The sequence below is a fragment of the Heterodontus francisci genome, chromosome 10 (assembly GCF_036365525.1).
Source record: "Heterodontus francisci isolate sHetFra1 chromosome 10, sHetFra1.hap1, whole genome shotgun sequence".
In the NCBI taxonomy this organism is placed as follows: Eukaryota; Metazoa; Chordata; class Chondrichthyes; order Heterodontiformes; family Heterodontidae; genus Heterodontus; species Heterodontus francisci.
The window spans coordinates 67,070,102-67,090,271 of record NC_090380.1 but is presented as its reverse complement, the minus strand read 5'-3'; positions in this window follow the sequence as shown (position 1 = coordinate 67,090,271).

Here is a 20,170-nt window from a genome sequence, read left to right as displayed (position 1 = left end):
GATCACGTGCATAATAATCACTTAAAACATTCTTACTTTGACAGTTCTAGTTCATGATTTTAATCTCCCACAGGGCCTTCAAGCATCCAGAAGGAGGTGGTGCAGGAAGACAACAGCTAATCCTCAGAGGTCACTCGTGCTGAGGGTGCACTGTCACTGAACTCATGCAGACCATTCACCAGCTCAGATGTTCACACTTCAGTGGGACCAGTAAGGCAGATAGTTGATTTTCCACTGATGACTCCAACACCACAAGTGACCAAGAGCGGACAGTGGAGACAGGGACAGCAGCGGAGAGTCCATGTTGGAGGCCGCAGGATGTGTCAAGTTCGCCTCAGCTGGACAAAGATGCGGTATCTCAGGGCTATTGAGGAAAGGGATACTTCTGGAGCAGCAGCAATGAATGTGCAACTTGCTGGCAGGTGTCCCAGCCGCACTATGCATGCTTGCAGAGGGATTGGAGGAGTCCATCCCAAGCATGAGTGACATGATGTCACAGGCCTTTGCGATGATGTCATCAATCATTGAAAGAGTGGCCACCTGCATGGAACATCAAACATGCCAATCAAATGAGTGTATTTAGGCCCACACTGATGGTTTGCACACTATGGGCTGAATTTAGTCAGGCCGTTTGGAGCAGGATTAGAGGCATGGGCGGTGCTGGACAATAGTGTTGACTCATCTGCCCGGAAATCCATGTTGTGACATTGGTTCCGGATTTAGTCAGCAGCAGGAAAGCTCCAAGGCAGCGTCAGCACCCTGATGCGATGGGACTGCAATTTGAATTATAGAACAGTTACCTATAATACATTTGCATGTAATTGAAAGCAATTCAATGGGGGGATTGGAATTAAGCGGATGACAGGTGGCCTTCACATGCCTTCGGATCCATGGCCATCACGATGGGTAGGCAGCCTTCTCCAGCACTGGATAGGGGAAGAGGGGGAAGTGCAGGCCATTGTTGGCCCGCAGTGCTGTGCGCTGTGCACAGTTGGGCTTGGTCTCAGGTGGTCGGCATGGGTGTTCGTACTATCGGGTCATTTGCATGGGTGGCCAGACTGCTGGCTGAGAGGATCGGGTGGCCATACTATCAGGTCAGTGGGTTGGTTATCAGCTAGGGTGGGCACTGAGGGCCATTAGAACATAAGCTGTAAGCCAAGAGGAGTAACAAAGGCAAAGCTGCCAAGGCAACTTCATCTCCGCAAGGACAGCGCTCTGGAGGCTTACTGATCACCTGGCATGGGTCTCATACACCCTGTCTTTTTGGACCTCCATGGCATGATGCGGTGCCTCTAATGGAGGGAGGCCCAGGAGGCAGCTGGCCTACCCGTGAAACTCTATGATGAGAGCAACAACAACCAGCCATGCTAAGAAGGGCTCACCTGCATCAAAGAGTTTACCACTCTCGAATCAGCGACCTCCAAATGTCCAAATGTCAGCGAAAACTACAGCTCTCCATGGCGGGCGATGCCGGATTATTTGCCATGCTGCAGGACAAGTTGCAACCTATGGGATTTGGGTAGTCACCCTATGCCATTGGCCTTGAAGATCGCCACGGCAGTTAACATTTACACGTCTGGATCATTCCAAGGATCCACTGGGGACAAGTGTGGCGTCTCCCAGGTAGCAGCCCATCACCTCATCAAGGAGGTGGCCAATGTCCTGTTCAAGTGGGCCGGTGACTATGTGCGCTACTGAACCACCCCTGACAATCAGGCCGAGAGAGCCATCAGATTCGGGGCCATCGCTGGATTCCCCCAGGTGCAAGCTGTGATAGATTGCATGCATTGGCAATCAAGGCTCCCACAGACCAGCCAGCCACCTTCGTAAACAGGAAGGGCTTCCATTCCATCAAAGTTCAACTGGTCTGTGACCACAAAAAGTGTGTCCTTTAGGTGTGTGCCCGCTTCCTGGAAAGCAGTCATAGTGCCTACATACTTCAACAGTCACAGGTACCACAGCTTTTCAGGCACCCACTCGCCTTCAGGGATGGATTCTCGGGAACAAAGACATGGCTACTGATGCCTATGAGGAACCTTCACACTGCAGCAGAGGAGAGGTACAACACCTGCCAAGGTTCCACCAGAGTGACCATCAAGCATGTCATTGGGCTTCTGAAGATGAGATTCCAGTGCCTGGATCGATCCGGTGGAGCACTGCAGTATGCCCCAGCAAGAGTGTTGCATATCATGGTGGTTTGCTGTGCTCTGCACAATCTAGCACAGCAGAGGGGGAGGCCTTGCATGAAGAGGACATGATTGATCACCAGTCCTGTGAGGAGGATGCAGAGAAGGCTAGTGAGCAGGCAGCACTGGATCTTGAATCCCTTGCCCCGAAGACCAGGCAGATTGAGCGTCGGGCCAAGGAGGCAAGAGAAAGTCTCATTCTTGTCCGCTTTCAGCCACCATGATGGCCTCTCATTGTGAAATCAATAAAGACTCACCTCAATGCATTAAGTCTGCCACCTCGGTTCTATTTGGGCTCTGCGCCTAGCACCCAGCTTAACCCCGCTCTGTGGCCCATGTGAGACGCTTACCAAAGGAGGGCTGTACTTACACTGACAGTCCACTAAGGGAGGAGGATGAAGTCAGCATCTCACAATTAAGGCATGAAGGAATAAGCATTTTCCACAATAAAAGTTAACTTTAATAACGAAAACACTTTATAAGACAAAACAAATGGCAAATGTCAAACACCCATGAAAACCCAAGTATGCCTAGGTGGTTTTCTTTATACATTTTCGAGTGCTTCTACACATTGTGACCCCTGCTCTAGCAGCTGGGCTGGAGGTAGGCTGCTGATCAGGCTGCTCCTTGGCCTGTGATGACTTTGGAAGCCGTCCTCTAGCTGCCTGAGACCTGGCAGGCCCTGGCTGTCTGAGGGTTTCTTGCCCAGATGCAGGACTCTCCTCAGGCATCATAGCAACTGAAGCTGGCGGAGGGGCTGAAGAGGCGCTGTCCACGCTTAGAGCACCCTGAGTGGAGCCCAGCCTCTCCTCCTCCCTTTGAAGGCTCCCTGCTGACCAGAGAAGGATGAGGAGGAAGACTCCAGGTGCTTCATCCTTCTCTTGCCTTGCCACTGCTGCGTTGATCTCATGGCCAAGGCGATTGAGTGCAGGTCTGCGCATATCTGGGATCTGGCTCTCCATGAGGGTCACCAACATCTTAATAGAGGAAGCCACGCGCTCATATGCCTGAGACATGACAGAACTCATGGCATGGATGGACTCCTCCTTCGTCTGCTCATAGCTGTGTATATACTCTAGTATCTCCACCAGATGTTGCCTTACGTTTCTCTGCAACTCCAGCACGCCCTGTGCTGTTGACACCAGAGGCTCATCATCATCCTGGGGCTCAGCGTGGGCCTGACCACCCACAGTCCTCTGACTGTCAGAGGCCTTGGCTGTCTCAGCCTCAGCCAGCTGCTCGGACGCGTGTGTGGTGTTCTCACCAACCTGTGAACCTGATTCGAAAACCGAGCGGAAACCCACTGAGGTGAAAGTATCTGTGCTGGTGGAAGGTGCAGGAGAATCGTGACCGTGCATCCTCTGACCTCCTTGGAGATTGATGGCTGTCCCCCTTCTGCTGGAGTCTCCTGCGGCCGCTCACCTGCATGACATAACACAAACATGTGTAGATCAGGCTGTGCGGAATTCATCATGATAGCCAAGCTTGATTTGGATCTTCAGAAATGTGCTGTATGTCATTTGAAGACAATCCTCATTCTCTTCGCGGAGACCCCAATCTCACCAACTTCTATTGAGCAGCTGCCCTGAGTCCCCGCTAATTCCAGTGCCTCCTCCTCAGCTGTCAAGAGAGGCCAGATATCAGGAACACTTCCGCCAGTCCACAACGTCTCCCTGTTCTTTTGGGCCCCTTTGTCCTGCAAGTGGAAAGAAGGAGATAGAAATACTTTGCAGAAAGATCAACATGACAGTTCTGCTAGTGGCAGCCCCTCATCCCCTGCTGGAGTTTCTTATATAGCTCATTTTCATGTCAGCTCTCAGGGGAGTTAATGGGGGTGAGCTGTGAAAGAAGGTGGCCTGCGGTCGAGATGCAGCCATGCATCTGTCAGGGTGAGGTGATGCCCAACCCCCTCTGCCAGCGCCATTGTGGTGCCTTCCTCCCCATGTCCCTCTTCCTCCTGTGTAGCCACATGCAATCCCAAAAAAGAAGAAAGCTATGGAGCAGTCACCTTGGTAGAACAAAGGAGGTCATTGACCCTCTTGCAGCACTGCACCCATGTCTGGGGCGTGACCTCAAGGCTGCTAACGTCCTCAGCTATCACCATCCAGGCCTGCCTGTTCAGGCGGGAGGATCTTTTCTTGCCATTGCTGGGAAAGAGGACCTCCTGCCTTTCCCTTGCAACCTGAATGGAGTATCTCCAGGGAGGCATCGCTAAACCGTGGGGCCACCCGGTGTCTTGCCTTTGCCAAACTATGGCATCCTACTCCGAGAGGTGGCGGCGGTTCCAGGAGTTACTCAACAGCCGTTTCAGCCGCGAACATGAAACAGCAAGTGACTCAAAGGCAGCAATGCAAGCAGTGCTGGCAGGTCTTTAAATATGGCACCAGCACTTGCTCCAGCGTCATCTGATGCCGTATTCGGCACCTTGAAGCCTGCCCCCATCACGTGCTTTGATGGGTCCTGCATCTCCATTATTATAATTGGGCGCACACCACTTGATTGCGGTGGGCTGGCTGCACACGGGACAAGCAGCAATGGTGTCCACTTTTGGGTCCACTGCCAGGACCCGCAATGGGTTCCCTAAATTCAACCCTAGAATGCCATCCGAAATAGGATGCATAGTATCCCAGCTTTGGCAGTTCACCACACCACTGATCTGCAGCAAAGTGTTCTCCAGTTCATTGCTAGTAGGGAGGTGCAGCTGGGTACGAGGTTCTTGCTCCCAGTGTGGACAAGGGCACAGGCTGCAGGGAGGATGAGTGAACTGACCACAGCATCATGGTTCAGAGTGCCATTCAAGTGGGTGGAGAAAAGAGAAATGTAGTAGTAAAAGGGGATAGCATAGTTAGGGGAATAGATACTGTTCGTTGCAGCAAAGACAGGGAGTCCCGAAGGCTGTGTTTCCTACCTGGTTCCAAGGTTAAGGACATCTCTTCTGGGCTGGAGAGGAACTTGGAGTGGGAGGGGAAGATTCCAGTTGTCGTGGTCCACGTAGGTGTAAACGACATAGGTAGGACTAGGAAAGAGGTTCTGCTGAGGGACTATGAGCAGCTCGGGACTAAATTAAAAAGCAGAACCACAAAGGTAATAATCTCCGGATTACTACCTGAGCCACGTGCAAATCGGCGTAGGGTAAATAAGATTAGAGAGGTAAATGCGCGGCTCAAAGATTGGTGTGGGAGAAATGGGTTCCAATTCATGGGACACTGGCACCAGTACTGGGGAAGGAGAGAGCTGTTCTGTTGGGACAGGCTTCATTTGAACCATGCTGGGACCAGTGTCCTGGCGAATCGTATAACTAGGGTTGTAGATAGGACTTTAAACTAATTAGTGGGGGAGGTGGGTTCAATTGAAGAGAAGTTTAAAAAATCAAAAAGAAACGAGAGAGCAGAGGTGCAGGGTCGTGAAGTCTTTTGGGCCTCCTTATCTCGAGAGACAATGGATACGCGCCTGGAGGTGGTCAGTGGTTTGTGGAGCAGCGCCTGGAGTGGCTATAAAGGCCAATTCTAGAGTGACAGGCTCTTCCACAGGTGCTGCAGAGAAATTTGTTTGTCGGGGCTGTTGCACAGTTGGCTCTCCCCTTGCGCCTCTGTCTTTTTTCCTGCCAACTACTAAGTCTCTTCGACTCGCCACATTTTAGCCCTGCCTTTATGGCTGCCCGCCAGCTCTGGCGAACGCTGGCAACTGACTCCCACGACTTGTGATCAATGTCACAGGATTTCATGTCGCATTTGCAGACGTCTTTAAAGCGGAGACGTGGACAGCCGGTGGGTCTGATACCAGTGGCGAGCTCACTGTACAATGTGTCTTTGGGGATCCTGCCATCTTCCATGCGGCTCACATGGCCAAGCCATCTCAAGCGCCGCTGACTCAGTAGTGTGTGCAAGCTGGGGATGTTGGCCGCCTCAAGGACTTCTGTGTTGGAGATACGGTCCTGCCACCTGATGCCAAGTATTCTCCGGAGGCAGCGAAGATGGAATGAATTGAGACGTCGCTCTTGGCTGGCATACGTTGTCCAGGCCTCGCTGCCATAGAGCAAGGTACTGAGGACACAGGCCTGATACACTCGGACTTTTGTGTTCCGTGTCAGTGCGCCATTTTCCCACACTCTCTTGGCCAGTCTGGACATAGCAGTGGAAGCCTTTCCCATGCGCTTGTTGATTTCTGCATCTAGAGACAGGTTACTGGTGATAGTTGAGCCTAGGTAGGTGAACTCTTGGACCACTTCCAGAGTGTGGTCACCAATATTGATGGATGGAGCATTTCTGACGTCCTGCCCCATGATGTTCATTTTCTTGAGGCTGATGGTTAGGCCAAATTCATTGCAGGCAGCCGCAAACCTGTCGATGAGACTCTGCAGGCACTCTTCAGTGTGAGATGTTAAAGCAGCATCGTCAGCAAAGAGGAGTTCCCTGATGAGGACTTTCCGTACTTTGGACTTCGCTCTTAGACGGGCAAGGTTGAACAACCTGCCCCCTGATCTTGTGTGGAGGAAAATTCCTTCTTCAGAGGACTTGAACGCATGTGAAAGCAGCAGGGAGAAGAAAATCCCAAAAAGTGTGGGTGCGAGAACACAGCCCTGTTTCACGCCACTCAGAATAGGAAAGGGCTCTGATGAGGAGCCACCATGTTGAATTGTGCCTTTCATATTGTCATGGAATGAGGTGATGATACTTAGTAGCTTTGGTGGACATCCGATCTTTTCTAGTAGTCTGAAGAGACCACGTCTGCTGGCGAGGTCAAAGGCTTTGGTGAGATCAATGAAAGCAACGTAAAGGGGCATCTGTTGTTCACGGCATTTCTCCTGTATCTGACGAAGGGAGAACAGCATGTCAACGGTCGATCTCTCTGCACGAAAGCCAAACTGTGCCTCAGGGTAGACGCGCTCGGCCAGCTTCTGGAGCCTGTTCAGCGCGATTCGAGCAAAGACTTTCCCCACTATGCTGAGCAGGGAGATTCCACGGTAGTTGTTGCAGTCACCGCGGTCACCTTTGTTTTTATGGTAGTGAAATGGCAAACAGTAATCAAAGTGTGACAGGAAGGGGCAGAAAATATAAGCAAAAGAGTGCAGCAGAAATTAGAACCAGAATGAATAATAATGCCAAAAAGTCAAAGCTTAAGGCTCTTTCTCTGAATGCACGCAGCATTTGTAACAAGATAGATGAGTTGACGGCACAAATAGAAATTAATGAGTATGACTTGATCGCTATTACAGAGACGTGGTTGCAGGGTGACCAAGACTGGGAACTCAATATTCAAGGGTATTCAATATTTTATGAAAATAGGCAAAAAGACATATCAGAAGAGTTGTCATGGAAGGTAGCATCATCAGAGCAGATGCGTCGGAGACGGAGAAACTGGGAGAATGGAATGGAGTCCTTTCAGGAGGCAGGGTGTGACGAAGTGTAGTCGAGGGAGCTGTGGGAGTGGTTGGGCTTGTAATGAATATTAGTAGACAGCCTATCCCCAGAGATGGAGACAGAGAAGTCGAGGAATGGAAGGGAAGTGTCAGAGATGAACCATGTAAAGCTGAGAGAAGGGTGGAAATTAGAAGCAAAGTTGATAAAGTTTTCCAGTTCGGGGCGGGAGCAGGAAACGGCACTGATACAGTCATCAATGTACCGGAAAAAGAGTTGGGGGAGGGGGCCTGGGTAGGACTGGAACAAGGAATGTTCGACATATCCCACAAAAAGACAGGCATAGCTAGGGCCCATGCAGGTACCCATAGCAACACCTTTTACTTGAAGGAAGTGGGTGGAGTTGAAGGAGAAATTGTTCAATGTAAGAACAAGTTCAGCCAGGTGGAGGAGGGTGGTGATGGATGGGGACTGGTTGGGCCTCGGCTCAAGGAAGAAGCGGAGAGCCCTCAGACCGTCCTGGTGGGGGATGGAGGTGTAGAGAGATTAGACGTCCACATATGAAGAGGAGGTGATTGGGGCCAGGAAATTGGAAATTGTCAAAATGATGTAGAGTGTTAGAAGAGTCACAGATGTAGGTGGGAAGAGACTGGACCAGCGGAGAAAAGATAGAGTCAAGATTGGAAGAAATAAGTTCAGGTGGGCAGGAACAGGCTGAAACAATGGGTCTGCCGGGACAGTCTCGTTTGTGCATTTTGGGAAGGAGGTAGAAGCGGGCTGTCCGGGGTTGTGCGACTATGAGGTTGGAAACTGTAGGGGGAAGATTTCCACAGGAGACAAGGTCAGTGACAGTCCTGTGGACAGTCGCTTGATGTTCAGTGGTGGGGTCATGGTCCAGGGGGAAGTAGGAAGAAGTGTCTGAGAGTTGGCGTTCAGCCTCTACAAGGTAGATGTCAGTACACCAGACAACAACAGCACCACCCTTGTCTGCAGGTTTGTTGACAATGTCGGGGTTAGACCTGAGAGTACGGAGTGCGGCAAGTTCAGAGGGAGACAGGTTAGAGTGAGTGAGGGGGGCAGAGAAATTGAGATGACCATTGTCTCGCCAACAGTTTTCAATGAAAAGATCAAGAGCGGGTAAGAGGCCAGAGGTCCAGGTAGAGGGAGAATGCTGGAGGCGGGTGAATGGGTCTGCTGATTGGGGGGAGGACTCCTGATCAAAGAAGTGAGCCCGGAGGTGGAGGCGATGGAAGAAGAGCTCAACGTCATGCCGAGCGCGAAATTCATTGAGGTGTGGGCGTAAGGGGATAAAACTGTGTCCTTTGCTGAGTACAGACGTTCAGCATCAGAGAGGGAGAGGTCAGAGGGTATAGTGAATACACGGCAAGGGGTCAGATCAGAAGGGGTGGGATCAGAGGGAAGTGAAGCTGAAGAAGGATCTGGAGAGGCATCAGTCCCCATCAGCTGCTGGAGCTTGCATTCCTTAACACCTGAAAGGAAGAAAAAAGGATTTTGTTAATGCGTCGGATAATACGAAGGATGAAATGAAACTGTGGAGTAGAACAGCTTTGAGATAAGGTGAGGCGGTGCTGCTGGAGAGAGAGGTCCAGTGTGTGCATGTGGCGGCGCATAGCACTGAGTGTGGATCTCGGGATGCGGCAAGAACAGCAGTCCGAGGAATGTTGTATTTCACAGAGATACCGGTAATCCTGGGTGGAGTCAAAACATGATGGGTGAAACTGCAGTTGGAATCCACATGAAATAAGTCGGAGCCGGAGACAGTCACTGAGGAAGGAGATGTGACTATGAAAACGAATTTTCACCACCACCCTCATCCACTTGGCTGAAGTTGTTCTCACATTGAACAATTTCTCCTTCAACTCTACTCACTTCCTTCAAGTAAAAGGTGTTGCTATGGGTACCCGCATGGGCCCTAGTTATGACTGTCTTTTTGTGGGATATGTCAAACATTCCTTGTTCCAGTCCTACCCAGGCCCCCTCCCCCAACTCTTTTTCCGGTACATTGATGATTGTATCAGTGCTGTTTCCTGCTCCCGCCCCGAACTGGAAAACTTTATCAACTTTGCTTCTAATTTCCACCCTTCTCTCACCTTTACATGCTTCATCTCCGACACTTCCCTTCTCTTCCTCAACTTCTCTGTCTCCATCTCTCGGGATAGGTTGTCTACTAATGTTCATTCCAAGCCCAAACACTCCCACAGCTACCTCGACTACACTGCTTCACACCCTGCCTCCTGTAAGGACTCCATTCCATTCTCCCAGTTTCTCCGTCTCCGACGCATCTGCTCTGATGATGCTACCTTCCATTACAGCGCTTCTGATATGTCGTCCTTTTTCCTCAACCGAGGATTCCCCCCGACTGTGGTTGACAGGGCCCTCAACCGTGTCCAGCCCATTTCCTGCACTTCTACCCTCACTCCTTCCCTTCCCTCCCAGAACCGTGACAGGGTTCCCCTTGTCTTCACTTTCCACCCCATCAGCCTCCATATCCAGAGGATCATCCTCCACCATTTCTGCCACCTCCAGCGTGATGCCACTACCAAAGGCATCTTCCCCTCCCCTGACAGCATTCCGAAGGGATCATTCTCTCTGCGACACCCTGGTCCACACCTCCATTACCCCCACCACCTCGTCCCCTTCCCATGGCACCTTCCCATGCAAGCACAGGAGGTGTAATGCCTGCCCATTTACCTCCTCTCTCCTCACCATCCAAGGTCCCAAACACTCCTTTCAGGTGAAGCAGCGATTTACTTGTACTTCTTTCAATGTAGTATACTGTATTCGCTGCTCACAATGTGGTCTCCTCTACATTAGAGAGACCAAACGCAGACTGGGTGACTGCTTTGCGGAACACCTCCACTCAGTCCGAATGCATGACCCCGAGCTTCCAGTTGCTGGACATTTCGACACTCCCCCCAGCTCTCATGCTCACATCTCTGTCCTGGGATTGCTGCAGTGTTCCAGTGAACATCAATGCAAGCTCTAGGAACAGCATCTCATTTACCGATTAGGCACACTACAGCCTGCCGGACTGAACATTGAGTTCAATAATTTTAGAGCATGTGGGCCCCTCATTTTGCTTTTATCTTTAGTTATTTTTTCTTTATTTGCGTTTATTTTGTTTTAGGTTGTTCAGTTTGTTTCCACTGTGCCTACCCACTGTTTTTTTCATGTTTGTGGTTGTGGCTGTTCAGGTTTCAGTCCATTAACACCCTATCTGTACTAATGCTTTGCCTTTTAGCACAGCATTAACATATTGTTTGCCTTTGCTCCATGGCCTTCTGGTCATTCTGTGACTTTATCCTGTCAATACCTTCTCTTTTGTTATCTCTTGCCCCACCCCCACTTTACTTGCTTAAAATCTTTTACATTTCTTATATCTGCCAGTTCTGAAGAAGGGTCATTGACCTGAAACGTTAACTCTGCTTCTCTCTCCACAGATGCTGCCAGACCTGCTGAAGTTTTCCAGCACTTTCTGTTTTTTTCACAAGGCTGATTCCTGGGATGAAGGGGTTGACTTATCAAGAACGGCTAAACAGTTAGGCCTTTATTCATTCGAAGAATGAGGGGTGATCTTATTGAAATGTACAAGATTCTGAGGGGGCTTGACAGGGTCGATGTTGAGAAACTGTTTCCACTAGTGTGGGAATCTCGAACAAGGGGACATAGTTACAGAATAAGGGGATACTCATTTAAAACTGAGATGTGAAGGAATTTCTTCTCTCAGACGGTAGTGTGAACAAAGCCTTTTACATAAGCAGGCAAGAAAGTAGCTGTGTGGTTTCAGTACTTATTGGCATATTTCCCTGTCATGTCTACAGCCCCCTCAATTGCCGCTGTGTTCTCACCAGAAACCTGAGAAACCCACAGTTAAATTGTAAAAGCCATGCTAATATCATCGTAATTCAGTGATTAACATATTGAAGTTAACAAGCTGCCTCTCCTGAGGTGGTTTCTCACACACAGCCAAACACGCTGCAGTTAAATGCAGAAGTCAGCAGGTTGGAGCCAGTTTCCAAATGTGCTGCCAATTTTCGAAGTTTTAACCCCCCACCACTCCTAAAGCCATGCACTCCTGCACATTAAAATGCAGGCCTTACATTCAAATTCTCATCAAGCCTCCTTCGATTTAAAAGTAGGTAGCGCAGTGAGTGACAACAATGCTTTTCAATGTACATTGGTGGGAACGACTTCAAAATTGCAATGTGATATCCCAACAGTGCCACCACCCCCAGCAACAGCACTGTAATATAAATTCAGTAGCAGTGCTAAGCCTGTTTTAAAGAAGATGCATTCTTCTTTATATGCAGTCATTATAACTGCAGGATTTTTTTCTCATTCATAAGCACAAACAGAGAGAAAAATAAATGATGCCATGAAAAGGGCACTCAGTCCCAAGATTCAGACACATCTGCATCGTTATCATTTAATGGATTTGTGTCAGAAGTTCAGTCAGCATCTGAAATGTAACAGACCAATGCCAATGGCATTGAAGTTATCAGTATTATTCACCTTTTGCACCCATGGGTATATTTTTAACACATCAGGAGATATCTTTGGAATTAGCCGTTTCTCCTTATTTAAAAGCATTTTCCAAGTGATTGCTGTATTAGTCATGCAGACAGGTGCATAGATGTGATTTCCTCTAATTGCCCGCCAGCAGTATTCGCAAATGGAATAAGAATTTTGTGCTCTTCTCACTTCGCTAAGGTCCTAGGTGCTATCAACTGTGTTCATGTTGTTTTTGGGTGCATTTTAAAGCCAAGGCATCTTAAACAAATACAACAGCTTTAATCATCTCAATATACTGGTCTTTTATGATGTTGCCATCACATTTGCTGGCGTAGACCCAATCTCTCAGGCTCTTGCAGCTTTTTAATCCTTCCTGCATTTTGTAATCTTTTGAGTTCTCTCCTCCACTCTTGCCCATCAATTCCAGACTGAGGGGGAAGACAAGCAAGGTGTTGTCTATTATTTGCGTGATGTTTCTCTGGAGGGGCACAATCACATGTAAAGTGTTCTGGTGAGCCTTAAGAGACAATTCCAGGGAGAAACATGAGTCAAACAAAAGTTGTGGGAGAGGGAGGAAGCACGCCTCCCTCACGTCCCCAGTAGATGTGCTTATGTTTCTAAGAGGTGTATAGGATACTGATGGTCAATACTACCTCTGATGTTTCTTCACCAACCTTGCAGTAAATGCTTGGTTTCATTTAATGCTTCTCCATTTGGGAAAGTGTACAAGGATACAGAATGTACTTCAATATCAGATTGTTAACGTCTGGTGAATTGTGCCCAGGTGATTTATGTTACTCATAAATAGTTACTTATTTTTCCCTAACCCCTTTGGATTGATTCTAATTCACCCATTATCATCTAAGAAAATGATTTTAGAAATATTCCCATTGGTGGTGTAATTTTCCTGTTTCTATCTTATATCCTCACTTTGTTTGTTTTACTCAAACTCTTCTTGGCCTTCTATTTCCCAGTATAACCCATTAAATTGTGCTTGAGGAACAATCTGTAAGGACCTGGCTAATTTGGGGCCAATCTTCTAAATATTGTGCAAATTAGGACCCTTGCTTGAATTTGTGACTATGGGCAAGGGAAATTTGATAGCATGCTGCTTATCTGTTTTAAGTGAGAGAAGAGGGGGGTTAATGATGAGTTGATAGAGAAGATGGATGACTCGAGGGATGATGGTGGCAGTTTTGAAAGGGAGTTTGGTGCCTGAGGAAAGGAAACTGTTACCTGGGGACCAGGAGCGATAATTAGGAGTTCAGTGGGCAGGGAGTCAAGGGATCAGGAAGTGAGTCTCATGAAGAGATGAAGAGAGCACAGGTGGAGCATCCCTCTCTACTGGAAAAAGGGGGATATAATTATTCTTATAATTTCAATAATATCTTACATTAGACATAGAATTTTCACTGGTGGATATTAAAGAGGGAACCAATATTAAACTGCAAAACAGGAGAAAAATTCTGTAAATCAGAAGAACGCAAGAAAGGAAAAGTGGCAATAGATTTTTCACCTTCATAGTGTTATTTTCTTGCAATAAAAACAGAAAATGCTTGAAATAGACAGCAAGTTCATTAACACCAGAAATGTGAAGACAGGTTAACCTTTCAGATAGAAAGCATGCATCAAAACCTAAATTGCAAACCTCTACCAGAATGGACAAAATATGACTACACCAATGCATTTGGGAACGAAAGGTCACAAAAGTCATATTTATGAGCCACCCTTAGTACCTGGCCTTTCCCTAGGTTAAAAAAAAGCTAAGGATTAAAGGAAACTTACACAAGTATTGTCTTTAATTCCCCAATGCTTGTTGCATACAGCACCATAAATGTCACAGGGCTATCAAGTTTCATTTTATGAAATGTTTACAAATACTAGTGAACTAAAACCATTTCCACCACCTCCTGGGGGCTGCCACCACCAAACACATCTTCCCACCCCTCCCCTTTCAGCATTCTGAAGGAACCATTCCCTCCTGTTCCACTTTTCAATCACTCCTAACACCCCTCTCCTTCCTATGGTGCCTTCCCGTGCAAGCGCAGGAGATACAACTCCTGCCCTTTTACCTTCTCTCTTCCCACCGGCCAGGGCCTCGAACACTCCTTCCAGGTGAAACACCAATTTACTTGTAATTTTTAAATTTAGTATCCTGTATCTGCTGCTCACAATACAGTCTACTCTACATTGAGAGACCAAATGCATATGGGTGACCACTTTCCAGGACACCTCTATTCAGTCTACAAGTGTGACCCTGAACTTCTGGTCGCCTATCATTTTAAGTCTCTACCCCACTCCCACTGTTACCTCAGCCTCCAACACTAATGAAGTTCAATGTAAGCTCAAGAACAGCACCTCATCTTTCGAATTCAGCATTCCAGACTCAATATTGTGTTCAACAATTTCAGTTCATAAGTGGTTCCATTATTTCAGACAGTAGTTGTTGGTAATGACATTGCTGCGGTCATTTACAGCTCCTCTAGATCCATCTTTGTTTCTTTTCTTGTCCCTTTACCATCTCCTTTGCCATACACCACCAATCCCTTTGTCATTTAATCTCTGCTATCTTCCACCCTTTTGTTTATTTCCCCCTCCCACCCCGTACCTTTTCCCTGCCTCTGTACTTGCTTAAAATCTGTTACATCTCTAACTAGCCCCAATTCTGATGCAAGGTAACAGGCCTGAAATATTAACTCTGTTTTTCTCTCCACAGATGTCGCCAGTACTGCAGAGTATTTCCAGTATTTTCTGTTGCTGTCTGGTTGGTTGGCATCACATCATTCTAATCACATTTTTGTGTCAGTCAGTCCTTAATCAGTCAATATTTTAGTCAGAAAACTGTTGAACTTGGGGGTTCCAGGGCTGCCACAATATCTCACATGACCTTTAGTTACAACAACATTCTGAAAATAAACCAGGAAATTCTCAAAGCCTCATTGTTCCATTATCCAGGCTGGAAGGTGGCAAATAAAATAGGCTAAATTAACATTAATTTTAAATTTCACTTTTAAAAATTCTGATATTACAAGGGAAAGATTACGCATACAATTAACATAAATCTCACTTTTTGTTTGTTCAAAAACAAAACTGTGTGATGTTGTGGGTTAGCATATGTTTTCACTTAAGGAATGTAAGATTGATGTAATGAAAATTTCCTTTCTGCCACTGTAAAAGTGAAATGAGCTTAGGCAGTCTCAACATGGTAACACATGTACGTACAGAATAAAACTATTGATAATTTAGTGTTAATTGGTTTCAATTGTGTATTGCACTCAAGGCATTTTTATCCCGGTACTTTACTGGACTATTAACACTCTCTCTGGATTAATGCTATGTCTTTTACTACAACTATTAGCGCTCCTTTATCTTTTGTTCTGTGATGTCTCTGTCATTAATCTCTCCTGCCCTCTGACCTATCACACACCTTCCCTTTTGTTCTTCCTCTCCCCTCCCCCCTTTCAAAGCCTATTACCATTTCTAACCTTTGCCAGTTTTGATGAAAGGTCACAGACCTAAAACATTAACTCTGCTTCTCTCTCCACAGACGCTGTCAGACCTGCTGAGTATTTTGAGCACTTTCTGTTTTTATCCTGGTATATGTTTAGATTGGATTCTGGGTGACCAGTTTCCAGTCTATGATTCTTCCAAGGTTTACAATGCTTCCAGCTCTATGAGGAAAGTAGATTTAGTATAAATGTGGGAAGCAGCTCACATAATCCAAACTAAACATGCACCAATATAAAAATGGCTTCAGAGAGATCTTACATCTGGAAAAATTATCTTAGAGACAGTAGCACAAATTGGACTATTCACGCACAGTGTAAAATGAGCTGCCAATATGCTCAATCCACTCTTTCGCCACTGCCCAAGTCACATTTATAACTCTATAGTCCTCAAGCTGCATCTGACCTGACAATACTTGTTGCTTGACAATGGGTACCAAAATTAAAAACAACTTTTCTTACTTTGATAACCACAATTATCTACAGTTGGAAACTGAGCCTAGAAATTAGAGGCTAAATAAGCATTACATTGGATGTTTGTGTTACAAAGAGGTTGCTTAATACCTGCTCTTACTGATTTGAGTAAATATTTTAGTGGCTGCATAGTGGCCCATTCAATGGAAGACACGTTAATAAATGCAGAGGAGCATTTTTTAAATGTAATGATTTCAACTCCAAATAGCACAGAGAGCCCATGCCTGACATCATCACAGGAATGCTGTTGAATGATGCAGCCATCCAAGCAAGCAAAAGCCAGATTCATAAATGAAATTATAGGGGCCTCGCCTTAGCTGTCAGGGGGAGAAGACGCTCCATGGGATAGAAAGGAATGATGAGCTCTTTACCACTCTCTCACCAGAAGTGCCTGATCTATATCACAGAAAGGCTTAGTGCTGTCTCTCACATTATCAGGACATGAAAGGATAGCAGCAAGATGTCAGACTTGAAGATATCTGTAAGGGATGCCAACAAAATTTTTGTTTATTGATCTTCAGCACTCTAGTGCATAAAATTTACTTCTCCCCAAAAACAATTTGGCAATACTTGCTAAGTGGTGGGAAATGTGCATTACTCTGCACTTCTGGCATTAATCATCATTACCGCACAAATAATATAACCATTAGAGCTAACACCGATAGTCATGTCCTGGTCATAAAGGTCCCTTAGGTGAGGTACAGAAGGATGACCAGCACCCTTGGAGTCATACCAAGAGAGAACTAGTGACCCTGAAACCATATCAAAGGGCACAGGTTGTCCATGGAACCATACCAAAGAGCACCAATCATCCCTGGAATCGTTCTAAAGTGCACCCAGTGCTTCTGGGGCCATATGGATCACTCAATGCTTCTAGAACTTTACCAAAGGATAGCCATTTCTTCTGGAACCAAACCAAAGAGCACTCAGCACCACTGGAACCATGCTTAAGGCTACCCCATTTTCCTGAAGCCATACTGTAGGGCTCCTAGTCCACTTGAAACCATAATGAAGGGCACCCACTGTTCTTGGACTCTCAAACAGCAATCAAAATATTCAGGAGAGATGGGGAAAAGGCCACTGGACGGAATATTTTTAAACACAGCACTACTAATTTTGCCTTGAATGCTCTGTTTAATTTCTTGTCTAATAGCAAGTGAAATTGGTGTAAAACAATTTGTGAGCTTAATGCTTTAGGATTCAACCAGATTAGGTAAGCACACAAGCCAAACTCCAAATTATTTCCTGTTTTCAGTATTTATGAATTCAAATTCCATCAGAAAGCAATCAGAAAACATCACCTTGTAATTATTGATTATGATCTCATATAGATACAGTCTCTTCCACTTTAATACTTCTTATATTTACAAAAGGAGATCATAAATATTCGCACTTCTGCTCAAAGTAACATCATAATTGAAAATTAATTTCCTAAAGAGCTTTTATATCAAGGTGATGATAGAAGTAGAATTCCTTTTGCTAATTTAGATTTCCTGCATTAACACTGGTTCAAACATCAAATTTAGACCATCCCTTCATGTTTTGAACTCACTTGTTTTGTTTAAACTGTGTACTGACTATAGTGCTAAATAAGCACCAACCCTGAAGTATATAGGCCGTAATGGGGAAATCAAAGAAGCAACTAAATTGAGTCCTGCTTTCAAAGCAATAACATTATTTTAGGGAAGCTTTTGCCCCACACCCAATTTGCTTTTCCATGTAAAACTGGCTACCAATTTGCCATGAGCTTATTTCGTGCTATAGAGACCAATTTCGCCCCCAGTGATTGCAAAAACAATCTGACAGAAAGAGATCTTACACACCCATTCAGATTTTTAGCTACATTGTTCTCTTTATTCCAGTTAGCTCACATCCATTTTATCATCCTCAGTCCAGCTGGTGCTTTCTACATAAAAACTGTCAGTATTTCTGTACCTCCAGACTGTATCTGAACAATGCAAGATTTTAATCTCTCTCTTGCCGACAAGTACACACACACACAATACTGCCCAGAGAGCACAGTTCAGCTTCTATGGAAAACCTGAATGCAAATAAGTGCCTAAGGATGTATGGAATGAAAAAGGCCGTCAAGCTCAACAAACTCACTGCTTCCAACACAAGATGTACAGTTTGTAATAACATGGACTCTCCCCAGTTTACCTGATTTCCTGAGGGAAGCAAAAGGTGAAAGCTTTCCAGCCTCACAGGCTGCATTCCACAGTGTTCCACTGAAAACACAATCATTGATGTCTACAGAGATTTTCAATTCTCTCTCCTTCCCACGGCACCTTCCCATGCAATTGCAGGAGGTGTAATACCTGCCCATTTACCTCCTCTCTCCTCACTATCCAAGGCCCCAAACACTCCTTTGAGGTGAAGTAATGATTTACTCGTACTTCTTTCAATGTAGTGTACTGTATTCGCTGCTCATAATATGGTCTCCTCTACATTGGGGAGACCAAACGCAGATTGGGTGACCACTTTGCGGAACACCTCTGCTCAGTCCGAAAGCATGAAGGCATGGTTGCTGACCATTTCAACACCCCACCCCACCCCCTCCCTGCTCTCCTGCCCACATCTCTGTCCTGGGATTGCTGCAGTGTTCCAGTGAACATCAACACAAACTCGAGGAACAGCATCTTATTTACCGATTAGGCACGCTACAGCCTGCAGGACTGAACATTGAGTTCAATAATTTCAGAGCATGATGGGTCCCCATTTTTATTTTTATTTTTTGTTCTTTTTTCTTTTTTATTTGTTTATTTTATTTTAGTTTTTTAGTTTGTTTCTACTGTGCCTACCCACTTTTTTCATGTTTGTACGTTGGGCCAGGGCTGTTCATTTTTCTATCAATTAACACCCTCTCTGCACTAACGCTTTATCTTTCACGACACCATTAACATACCGTTTGCCTTTGTTCCATGACCTTCTGGTCAGTTATTCTCTGTGACCTTTTCCTATCAACACCTCTTTTATTATCTCTTGCCCCACCCCCACTTTATTTGCTTAAAACCTATTAGATTTCTAATATTTGCCAGTTCTGATGAAGGCTCACTCACCTGAAACGTTAATTCTGCTTCTGTCTCCATAGTTGCTGCCAGACCTGTTGAGAATTTCCAGCATTTCTTGTCTTTATTTTCAATTCTCTCTATGTTCCAATTCCTTTCTAAAAGAATTAATCAAGGGAGGGTCACTGAAAAACACAAAAATCTGATTGGAACATGCTCTGCTCAGCGCAAGTTAATTTTCGGGAGGGGTTCAGGTTCTCTTTTACATTTGAAAGGAACCTAATGCCTGTTTAAGGTGATTTCCAGGGATTCCTGAATACCATAAAAGCAAAATACTGCAGATGCTGGAAATCTGAAATAAAAACAGAATGTGCTGGAAATACTCAGCAGGTCTGGCAGCATCTGTGGAGAGAGAAGCAGAGTTAATGTTTCAGGTCTGTGACCTTTCATCAGAACTGGCAAAGGTTAGAAATGTAGTAGGTTTTAAACAAATAAAGCAGGGGTGGGGGAAAAGATAACAAAAGGGAAGGTTTTGATAGGACAGAGGGTCAGAGAGATTAACTGGCAAGGAGGTCGTGGGGCAAAGGCAAAGAGAGTGCTAATGGTGTAGTGAAAGACAAAGCGTTAGTGCAGAGAGGGTGTTAAATTACAGAATAATGAATATCCCTAGTCAAAAGCACAAACATGAAAAAAATGAAAAAAAAACAGTGGGCAGGCACATGGTTAAAATGATTATAAAACAAAATAAAATAAAAATAAGAGCATGACTGGCCCTTTTTTATTTTTATTTTGATTTCTTATTTTTATTTTATTTTATTTTATTGGCAGCTGAAAGCATGGCTGCCAATGATGGACTGATTAAAATTGGGGACAGTCAAGAGGCCATAAATGGAGGAGCACAGATATTTCAGAGGGTTGCTGGGCTGGAGGAGGTTACAGAGATAAGGAGGGGCAAAGCCATGGAGTGATTTGAAAACAAGGATGAGAATTTTAAAATTGAGATGTTGCTTCACTGAGAGCTAATGTAGGTCATCGAGTGCAGGGGTGATGGGTGAATGAGCTATGGAGTGTGTTAGGATATGGGGAACGGAGTTTTGGATGGCCTT